General features: G+C 49.6%; 1 long non-coding RNA gene across 1 annotated transcript; it reads right to left on the reverse strand.

Moving 5' to 3' along the window:
- Nucleotides 1-513: 513 nt before the first annotated feature.
- Nucleotides 514-10,073, reverse strand: LOC140699728 (uncharacterized). The gene is made up of 4 exons (XR_012077974.1): nucleotides 6,618-10,073; nucleotides 3,895-4,270; nucleotides 3,566-3,769; nucleotides 514-3,345 (listed from the first exon to the last, which is right to left on the reverse strand). It is a non-coding gene; the product is annotated as an uncharacterized lncRNA (long non-coding RNA).
- Between the last annotated feature and the right edge of the window lie 557 nt (nucleotides 10,074-10,630).

The following is a 10,630-nucleotide window of genomic DNA, read 5'->3' on the forward strand; positions in this document are numbered from 1 at the left end:
ATTATTTTTGGCTCTATTTAACCATAGACAGTGCCATTCGAAAGCAAAGCGATCTAGGAAATGCAAATCAACACGACACCGTGTCAGTTTTAACCTATGGGACGGACCAAAACTGTAAATATGGACGCTGGCCACAGCCAACGTTGGCCAGGGAGTGGGAAACGGACACTGTGCTATACCAGCAGTGAACCTGAAACTCTCTGTACTTTCTGGAGGCAGTTTGATTTTATGCATTACAATTAGTAGTGAGCAACTTTGACTCCTTAAGTTCAAGACTAGGGATCTACCCTCAGATGAACCACCAGGAAAAGGCACCAAAACATTAAGTACAAAGAAAGTCATCACAGGGCGGTAAAGAAATACCAAAAAAATAAAAGATAAACAAATAAAATGACCTAGATATGATTGAGCCAGTGAATTATAGTATATTTGATAAAAATACTATGCAACTGTTACAAATAATATTGGGTGGAGAAGGTAGAGCTCAGTGGTAGAGCGTGTGCTTAACATGCACGAGGTTCTGGGTTCAATTCCCAGTCCCTCCATTAAAAATAAATAAATAACCTAATTACCTCCCCCACCCCAAAAAAGTTTTTAAATAAAAGTGTTGGAAATCTCCAACCACAGCCATAAAACCGTATTCGCTTGGGTCATTTTGATAAAAGTAGGAGACAAAAAATGTGTGGCCCATTTATGTAAGTGCTGATGGTGTGTGGGCAGAAAAGAGACACCTGGATGTTTTATCGAGTTGTTAGCAGTGCTCATCTGCAGAGGTGGATTTCAGGGTGATTTTTACCTTCTCCATAGTTTCTGTATTTCTTAAAATTTTTCAGAGGAATTATGAAGTATTCTGATGATCAGAGAAAAGTATATATTTTCATTTTAAAACCCAAAGTAACACAAATACAAAAGCTGTCTGGTTCCCTGACAGGCTGTATCTGTCCAAGATGAGTTGCGGGTTCTCTTCTGGTAGAAGGTGTTACCGTGGACCGTTCTGCCAGGAAGGTTTGGGCTCTGGGTCATTTCTCCTGAGTTCTAATGGGCTGAACTGGATCTTCCGTGCTCCGCGAAGCAGCTCCTGTGTCTGACCAGAGTCACAGTGGAGACTGACCTGTGGCAGAGTTTTCTCCCGCAAGCGCCACACATCCTATGCAGGTTATCAGATCCTAGGTTCCAGTGCTTGCAATGAACCAAATTAACGAACGCAGACCTTTCTGGGCAGCCAAGCAGATTCAGATGTTTAGAAAATATGTGAATCACAACCCTCGGAAATAAATTCCAGACCCCCGAAGCTCATAGAAACTAAATCCAGAAAGATCTTGAAGGAATCATCTATTCTGGACCTCTCATTTGACACGTGAGGGAACCAAGGCACAGAGAAGTGAGGTGACTTGCCCAAGGCCACACAGCTTCTGGGTGACAGAGCCCAGAAGAGAACTTGTGTCACCCAACCGGCAATTCAAGGTTCCTTTTGCCCTTTCACAACGGGGACCAGGACAGTGGGCGAAGGTGGGCACTAATGCTGAAGGTGTCCTTCATGCCCTCAGAAACTACTCCTGTGGAGGGTCCAGAAGGTACCAGGATGATCCTAGGCTCTGTAGAAGCATCTAGAGTTACCTGTAGGCATTCTTAACCAAGACGTCATATATGTTCCTACAAGGTGGCACACACAGAGCTTTCATCGCATTTCCAAAGAAAATCCCTGTACAACCAAAATTAAGTACTAACGAACCAGGGTATGGGTTGTAAACTTGCTATGTAGAACGTAAATAATGTGGCTTCGCAGTCCACATGGTTTCTGTCCCAACTGCTCAGCTCTGCCCTTGTACCGTGAAAGCAGTCACAGACGGTCCACCAACAAATGGGCGTGGCTGAGTTCCAATAAAACTTTATTTACAAAAACAGGCTGTGGGCCAGATTTGGCCCAGGCAGTCGTAGGCCGAACCCCTCCCCCCGACCCAACTCAGAGGCCCTGAGCAGCTACCTTCCCCTTACTTCAGATGCTGCTTCTGGTTGTGGACCGAGGGACAGCCACATTCCTGCCAATGGATGGACCCAGCTCTGAGCCCGGGACCACCGATGAAGTGGGGAAACACAAAAAAGGAGTTTGTTTCACTTTTTCGTTAAACAACAGGTTCTTTGAATTCCTAATTGGAAACTTTCACACATGAACTGAGGTTGCTGCAACTCATTTCCTGAAGTCCTGCTGGCCCGGTTTTATTTTGAGTAAAATGGTCGTTGAATGGGGAGGGTGACCTTTGACCTCTAGTGGCTGTCTGCAATATACCTTACTGGCTCATTTGCATACAGGGTGTTAGAAACCTGCTAGCACATTCTCCTCTTTTCACAGAAAATTCTGACTTCCTTGATCAGATAGGGACTAAAACAAGATCTCAAGACAAAAAACAAAGCTAGGAAGGAACTGGAGGCTTTTTTTTTCCTCTCTTGTTGTTGGCCAAAAACACTCTTCAGTTCAAACCGAGAAGCAGATACTGAGCATCTCTTGTGTCACCCTAAGGGGGGATCAGGAGCTAGGACATCCTCTGCTCTTGTACGAAAGATGGGACTCTTCCCTCGGTTGGACCCTCACCTAGGACCCGGCACCCCCTGCCCCGCAGCCCTTTCCAAATTCCTGCAGCGAAACGACTGCCACTTAGTCCTCACAGCAAGAAGCAGGCGACGCATGTGTGTGTCCATCTGTGTGACAACTGTTCTAAGTACTCTATGTGCCTGCACATCAGATGTACCCTTGGGAGATACTTGCTTAGTGGTAGGGGTGTGCTTTCTGGGTGATTTTAGACCCTTTTCACACTTCAGCATTGGGACACACAGGAACAGTTCTAAGGGACACAGAAGGTGATGAAGTCTCCTAACAGGAGAACAGAGACAGCAAGCCACCTGGGGACTGGCCAAGGATGAGCCGACGCTGAGTCTGGGGCCCCGGGTGTCCCCTCTGGGTGTCCTGATCCCTGGGCGTGCCTCCCTCAGGCTGTCTCCTGCTGAGAGCCCAATGTTACGACATCTAAAGTGGCTTCCAGAAGATTCAGAGGTGCCCCTTTTCTTCCTTTTTCTCTTGCTATCCGGACATGCTTCCCAGCCTTCCCGTGGAAAATCCCAGAGCCGGCCACTTCCTGTTTTTGTTTTGCTCTCCTCCCCCATTGCTGTGCCATTTGACCTTCTGTCCTCTTCTTGATCTTCGTCTCAAGCTGCGAAAGCGTCCCCAGGTCCAAGCAGTTCATGGGCAGCTGAGATTTCCGTCCCCGCTCTGCTCACCCCTGCCTGTGCTTCAATAAATCCTGGCTCTTCGTGGTCCTCCAAGGGGCTTCCTCACACCAAAGTGGGGTGCTGAAAAGATGAAGAGACTGGTTTGGGGAAACACTTGCCCAACAGCAATGCAAATTTTAGCAACAGTTGTTGTTCAGTGCTGAGCCACTTTTATTTGGCGCAAGGAGTGTCCTTTTGCTTTGTTTTGACGATTAGACTAGCTGGGAGCCTGCCCTGGTGACGCCTGATGATCTTTTTTCCTCTTTCTGCTGTTGTGTCCCCATCCCCGGGCCCTGCATACCTGGCATATTTGGAGAGAGCAGGAGCTGGCCTGAGGCCACTTTTCGAAGGCCCTTCTCTGTTCTGAGGTCCTGTTTCCAGTGCAGTCCCTTCGCTTTGTTCTCTTTGTCCCACTGCACAGCCGGTACCAGATGCGGGCAGTGGCTCCAGATCGGGCTGGCTGGAAACTCCCGGACCCCATCATCCAGAGGGGGAGCGTGTGAAACTGTCAAAGGAAGTGTTAGCCATGCGCCAGTCTTAGGGGAATTTCCCCCAAACACATCTGACACATACGAAGAAAAAGGGAAGAAAGAACCAAACAATAAACCACCACTGCCTTTGAGAACTTACTTATTGGAGCAGATGTCCACCATAGGCTGGCTCTGGCTTGAGCTGGGTGACTTTTTCTACTGCAGTGAAGATCTCTGGTCCTCAGCTCTGCTCTCCCTGAAGGTGCTGGGAGAGACTCTTTGAGTTTGCCAGAGCCAGGCACTCCCGGCTGGAAAGACCAGTGGAAACAGGGTGAAATCTGGTGACACCTGGCTCCGTCATGGTCTGTCGAACCGCGCTAGGTCTCCCTTAAATCTTACCTCGACGAAAGGTCAACCAAATTCATATCACAGGAAAACCTGAACTTAATGCTCTTCTCCAAATTGTTTTCAATTTCCCACGCGGAGAAGAGATTGAATCATTTTGTTAATAAGCAAAGGTCTTCTTTTTCCACCTTCTGTCGTATAAACGTCAAAGAAAAGAAAGAAAGCTTCACAGTTCCAGCATTTTAAAAAAGTCAAGTGGAGATAAAACAGATGATCCTCCAGAGAGGGAAAAAAGCAACCTTAACTCCAAAACCATAAAACCTTAAGTTATCTAATGTTTAACTCTCTCAACAAAAGCCTTGTGGAATGTTCAAGAATAATTAAAAGTGTAGACCTCGGGGAAGGTATCGCTCAGGGGTAGAGCACGTGCTTAGCACGCATGAGGTCCTGGGTTCAATCCCCAGTGCCTCCATTAAGTAAGTAAATAAATAAACCTGATTACCTCTCCCCACCTCAAAGAAAAAAAACTAATGAAAAGTGTAAGCTGTGCAGGAGCAACAGCCCAGATGATTCCAGGTTTCTTGAACCCTTAGATGAATCAAAGCACTGGACTAAGAAAGACAGGGACAGTGAGGGAATGCTTGTGAGTCAAGCCATAACATAAAATTCAGAGGTCTGATTGCACACTTATGTTCACAGCAGCATAATTCACATTATCCAAAGGGTGGGAACAAACCAAGTGTAGATCAGTGAGTGAATGGATAAAATAACCGTGGCATGGCCGTACAATGGAATATTACCCAGTCATAAAAAGGAGGGAAATTCTGACATCTGCTACAACTTGGATGAACCCTCGGAACATTATGCTCAGTGAAATAAGCCAGTCACAGAAGAACAAATACTGTATGAGTCCACTGATAGGGGGGCCCTAGGGGAGTCAAATTCATAGAGACAGAAAGTAGAATGGTGGTTGCCAGGGGCTGAGGGGGAGAGGGGAGGAATAGGAAGTTATTGTTTAGTGGGGACAGAGTTTCAGTTGGGGATAATGAAGAAGTTCTGGAGATGGATGATGATAATGGTTGCACAAGAATGTGGACATGAACTGTACGTTTAGAAATGGCTGAGGGGGGAGGGTATAGCTCAGTGGTAGAGCACATGCTTAGCATGCACGAGGTCGTGGATTCAATCCCCATTCCTTCCATTAAAAAATGTTTTTAAACAAACAAGTAAATGAATAAACCTAATCTCCGCTCCCTCGCCCCCTAAAAAAAAGCTTAAAAAAAGAGAGATGGCTGAGATGGTCAAGTTTACATTATGTATATTTTGCCACAATTTCAAAATCTTTCTTATTAAAAATTTTTTAGATTCATGGTTCTGAGTAAAGAGTATTGAGCGAGTAAATCTGCCCCCGCTTTACATGCATGCACACCAGCTCTTCTCGGAGAAACCCACTGGTCCTGCCTTCAATCTGGAGCCCACACAGAGTTGTGAATCTGCACACCTGTGTTTTGGCCTCGGAACTTCACTGGGGACACCACGTCCACATCCGTGAGGCAGAGAAAGGGCAGCTCTTTGAACGATGGAAAAACCAAGGGTCATGCAGTTTACATAGTTTGCGCAAGGCTGCGCAGTTCACAGGGTGGCCCTGGTTCAAAGCTCCTGTCTGGCCCTGTCTCCAGGTGTACAGCCCCCTAGAGTGCCGAATAAAACACAGGACAAAGCCAACATGGGCCTGTGGAGAGATGGGAGTGTGCCATCTGGGTCCTAAAGCCAACGCCATGTGGACCAAGGCAATCCTGGAGGACCTGGCAATCACCGGGTGAAAGCGCGTTCCCAGCGCCCCGGGCAGTGGAAGACGCACAAGGCAGGAGGCGGGATCTCCAGCGCCAGCCACAAAACGAGGGCCAGTGCAGAGATGGGGAAAGTGGTGAGTGTGGCCCGAGCAGGGAGGAGAGTCCATCCAGCTGAGGCCTGGACGGGGCGCGGGGCCGGGGACTGGAGGAAAGCAAGTCTCTGCTTTCCTTTTTTTTTTAAATTGAAGTGTAATTGATTTACAGAATATTAGTTTCAGGTGTACAACATGGTGATTCAATATTTTTACAGCTTATACTCCATTTAAAGTCGTTGCAAGCTATATATGTGGCTGTATTTCCCCGTGCTGTACAATGCATCCTTGTTGCTTATTTAGTTTATACAGTGCAGTTTGTATCTCTCCATCCCCTCCCCCTACCTTGCCCCTGCCCACCTTCCCTCTCCCCACTGGTAACCACTAAGTTTGTTTTCCGTATCTGTGAGTCTATTTCTGTTTTGTAATATCCACCGATTTGCTTTACTTTTTAGATTTCACTTGTAAGTGACAGCATAGAACATTTGTCCCTCTCTGACTTATTTCACTGAGTGTAACACCCTCTAGGTCCATCCATGTTGCAGCAAATGGCGGTATTTCATTCTTTTATACAGCTGACTAATATTCCACTATATATTTTATATATACATGTATATATCACAGATACATATATGTATTACAAATACATATACCTCCCATCTTCTTCATCCAGTTGTCTGTTCACGGGCACTCAGGCTGCTTCCACGTCTTGGCTGTTGTAAGTAGCGCTGCTGTGAACACTGGGGCGCGTGCGTCTTTTTGAATTGGTGTTTTCATTTTCTTCAGATGTATGCCCAGCAGTGGGATTACTGGGGCCCACAGTAGTTCTAGTTTTAGTTTTTTGAGGAACCTCCGTATTGTTTTCCACAGCGGCTGCACCAATTTACGTTCCCACCAACAGTGTAGGAGGGCTCCCTTTTCTCCACATCCTCTCCAACCTTTGCTTTTGTTGACTTTTTGCTGACGGCCATTCTGACAGGTGTGAGGTGATACCTCATTGTGGTTTTGATTTGCATTTCCCTGATGATCAGCAATGTTGAACTGACTTTCCTTTATAGCAAAAGGCCCTCAAAAAAGAGTCACTTCGATTCTGGGAACCAATCTTAGGGCCAAGTGCTCTCACTCTGTGGTCTTAAATGTCATCTTGTCCTGATGGTCCTCAAACTTATGTCTCCTCAGCCTCACCGCAGAGCTCAGACTCAGGCACTCCCACTCCTCACGGCTGTAAGCGGCACCCCCGTTCTGGGCAAAGCATGTCCGGCATCCTCGGCCAGCCTCTGCCCCTCACACTCAGCCTCACCCCGATGGCTTCATTTCCAGCATCTGCTGCCAACGCCCCCTCCTCCCCTCCGCACCTTCCCCTCTCCCCTGGAGCACCGTGTGGGTGGGGGTCCTCCTAACTGCTCTCTCCTATGCCCACGCCCTCATACCCCACACACCTGTGATGGCCTGTGACCTGGGGACAGGTGCCGGGTGGCCTGGGGCTGAGGCCAGACCAGGGGGTGTGGGGCTGACAGGGGTCTTTGCTTCTAGTTCAGTTCACTTCGGGAACTGGTGGGCCCCGCTTTGAAGGCCTCCAGGATCCATTCCAGACAGAACTCGTGGTCCTAAGAGGACCTCTCCAATCAGGTCCCCAGCTCCTTCTAAAAGCCGTGTGCCACACGCACCTCTCTGAGGCCAGGCAGGCTTCAGGGCTACTGGGCACCTGGATGGGCTCCGTCTGGTCCCCACGGTCCCCACAGGAGCACCGCGTCCAGGAGGGAGCCGGCTCCCCGCAGCTCCCGGGAAGCCACCCAGACAGCTGGCAGCCTCAGCAACAGAGCACCCTGGAGGAGGAGCCCCCTATTGGTAAGGCCACATCTGCAGGGGCCCTTTCCCTCTCAAAGCACACTTTTTCCACCAAGGCGCGGTCAAAATGCACTCATTAGAGAAATCAGTGATGGGCGCTTTTGAGAGCAAACACAGAAGCCACAGCTGGTTTACAACCTTCCCTTGGAAATCCCAGCAAAAATACATCCTATAATTTACCCTGGGGAGGCCGCCAGACAAGGAAATATATACAGATATCTATATATATATGGAGTGTGTGTGTGTGTGCGTGTGTGTGTGTGTGCACCCAAACCAGACCAGGACGTGCTTTTCTTTTTTTTTTTTTTTTTTTAAGTGGAGGGACTAGGGATTGAACCCAGGACCTCCTGCATGCTAAGCACACGCTCTACCACTGAACTATCCCCTCCCTCCACACCGGCTTTTGTCAATAAAGTTTTATTGGAACGTAGCCACACCTGTTCATTTTTTTTCCATATAATCTTTGACCGCTTTGAAGCTCTAACTGTGGAGTTGAGTAGCTACGACAGAGCCCATCCAGCCCACAAAACCAAAAATATTTACCACCCAGTCCTTTCCAGAAAGTTTGCCATCCCCTAGGTTAAATTATGACTCCTCTGTAGGCAGCTATTCAAATGGCTATGTGAATCTGGCTGTGTATGGCTCTGGAAAGTTGTTATGATATATGACTTAAAAAATAAAGTTGGAAAATGGTGCTTTAATCCCATTCTTATAAAAGGAAAATATATTCAACTAAATGTGTGTGTTTTGTGTGGACAAATACATCCATTTCCTCTAGAAAGGTATAGAAGGAGGGAGGTAACAGGTGAGCTCTTAATTTCTTCTTTATATTTTTCTTTTTAGGTTTGATGTTTTTAAATAATGAGTCCAGCTTACTTTTTCATTTAAAAACAAAGAAGTTGTTTTCGTTTTGGATGAAACGACTCTCCTCCCCTACCCCCACTTACAGCTGATGAGGAGGGTCAAGGCTCCGAGGGGCTGGTGCCAGGGGTCAGCCAGGCCTCCTGGGGGGGAGCCAGCCAAGGGCCCAGAGAGGCGGCCCTTGAGGGGTAGACCCCACTGATGCCCTCGGGGGCTCCTGCTTCTGGGCTCCCCCTACCACCCCTACCTTTGGCTGAGGTCCAGGGCTGGGGACACTCGTCAGCAAGCTCCAGCCCCACAGCACCCGACCTGACTCAGTCCTGGCCTCGCCCGGCACAGGGCACCACAGGAGTCGGCCGGGCGCCAAGTGCCAGGTCTCCGTGGAGACAGAAGCACGGTGTCCAAACATGAATGGCTTATTTTTAGAGACGTCCCCCATCATGTCCTGGCCCCACTCCAGGGTGAGCCATGGCGTTCCCTCTGACTCAACTCCCCAGACTGACTCAGTTCAGAGCATCCAGGGAGTCCCCTCTCACTGGCAGGAGCTGCAGTCAGTCCTTCAGAAAAAGCTCTAAGTCCTTAGGAGCCTGCAGGCAGCCTGCTTCTAGAAAGAGTGCAATCATTCCCTTAGCAGTCTGTGCTTGGGAGCAGACCACAGAGCCCTCTGCGCTGGGTCGCCGCCTTCCCAGCAGATACGGAAGTGATGCGCGACGCTCCCTGTGGGCCCTCAGCCCCGCGGGCTCCACCAGACACACGTCCAGGAGAACAAGAGGCCCCTCCCCACTTGCCCTGGTCCTGCCGCCCCGCGGCCTCATCCACGGTGTGTTTCCCAGGCGTTTCTCCCTTTCTGGCCTCGGGCCCCACACTGCATCCCCTGGACTAGAGACACCAAGGATGCCAGAAGCCTTGCACAGCTGTCATTTACCCTGTAGGTTTCACAGAGGGACGTGTCATCACCGTCCAGGAAAACAGTGCGAGCACAGATTTCTTGCTCAAAGGATCGTGAACCGGGCAGGTTTGGGGCAAGTTTTGTGGGGAGGGAGGGGTGGAGAACAGGAGAGGGTGGGAGATACTTCCCTGCCCGAGGCAGCGTCGCCAACAATCCAGATGTCGCCAGGACGCAGCTGTCCCTCCCCAGTTGTCCCCGCGTGACGGGGGTTGCAGACGTCAGTTGTTTTCCAAGCACAGAGAGCCGGGGCCTGCACGTATGCAAATCTTTGGGAAGAAGCGGCCTCTGTTCTCCTGGGCTGGCGCCTGGGCTGCGCCTTTTCTGCCGGCTCCCACGGTCTGCCTTCTCCGTCCCGAGCAGATGAGCAGCCCTGGCCTGGCCGAACAAGTCGGGGCCTCTCCGGGTGAGGTTAAGAGCTTGACTGTCCCTTATTTTGTCACGAAGCATCACATCAGCCTTTATTCATGCCCTTTAAAGCTGCAGCCTTTAGGGTGAGTCCCATCCACACCTACAGCTCTCCACCAGAGCCCTCCCGCGGGCAGCTGTGAGTCAGGGCTTGCTCATGGCCCCGCTCACCCAAGAGGGGCTATCTTCAGTTCTCAGGATGCTCTGGGGTAGGGTGACGGAGCTCACCTGTGCTCCTAGGGTCGAGGGACTATTCAACGACTAGGAACCTGGAACCCTGTGGATCTGGCCCTTGGTCTTTCGGCTCTGCCCTCCGCCATCAGTTCCAGTGTCTGAACGGACAAGCCTCTCCACCGTCTCGACACGGCAGGCGAATGCTCCTCATCCAGAGATTGCTGAGTTCCTGGAGCCATCTCACCGGACGGGGTGTGGCTCTCCATGGAGGACAAGTCTCCCCCTAGCCGTTCAGAGGGCCCAAGAAACCCTTGAAGTGACTTTCCTTCTCTAAGATTCACCTTCCCTGTCCGTCCAATCAGTGGAAGAGTTGGAGGAAATATTTGCTACATTTCCTTCCAGCTCTGAGTTCCTGGAAGTCTGTGATTA

This window comes from Vicugna pacos, chromosome 11 (genome assembly GCF_048564905.1).
Source record: "Vicugna pacos chromosome 11, VicPac4, whole genome shotgun sequence".
NCBI lineage: Eukaryota > Metazoa > Chordata > Mammalia > Artiodactyla > Camelidae > Vicugna > Vicugna pacos.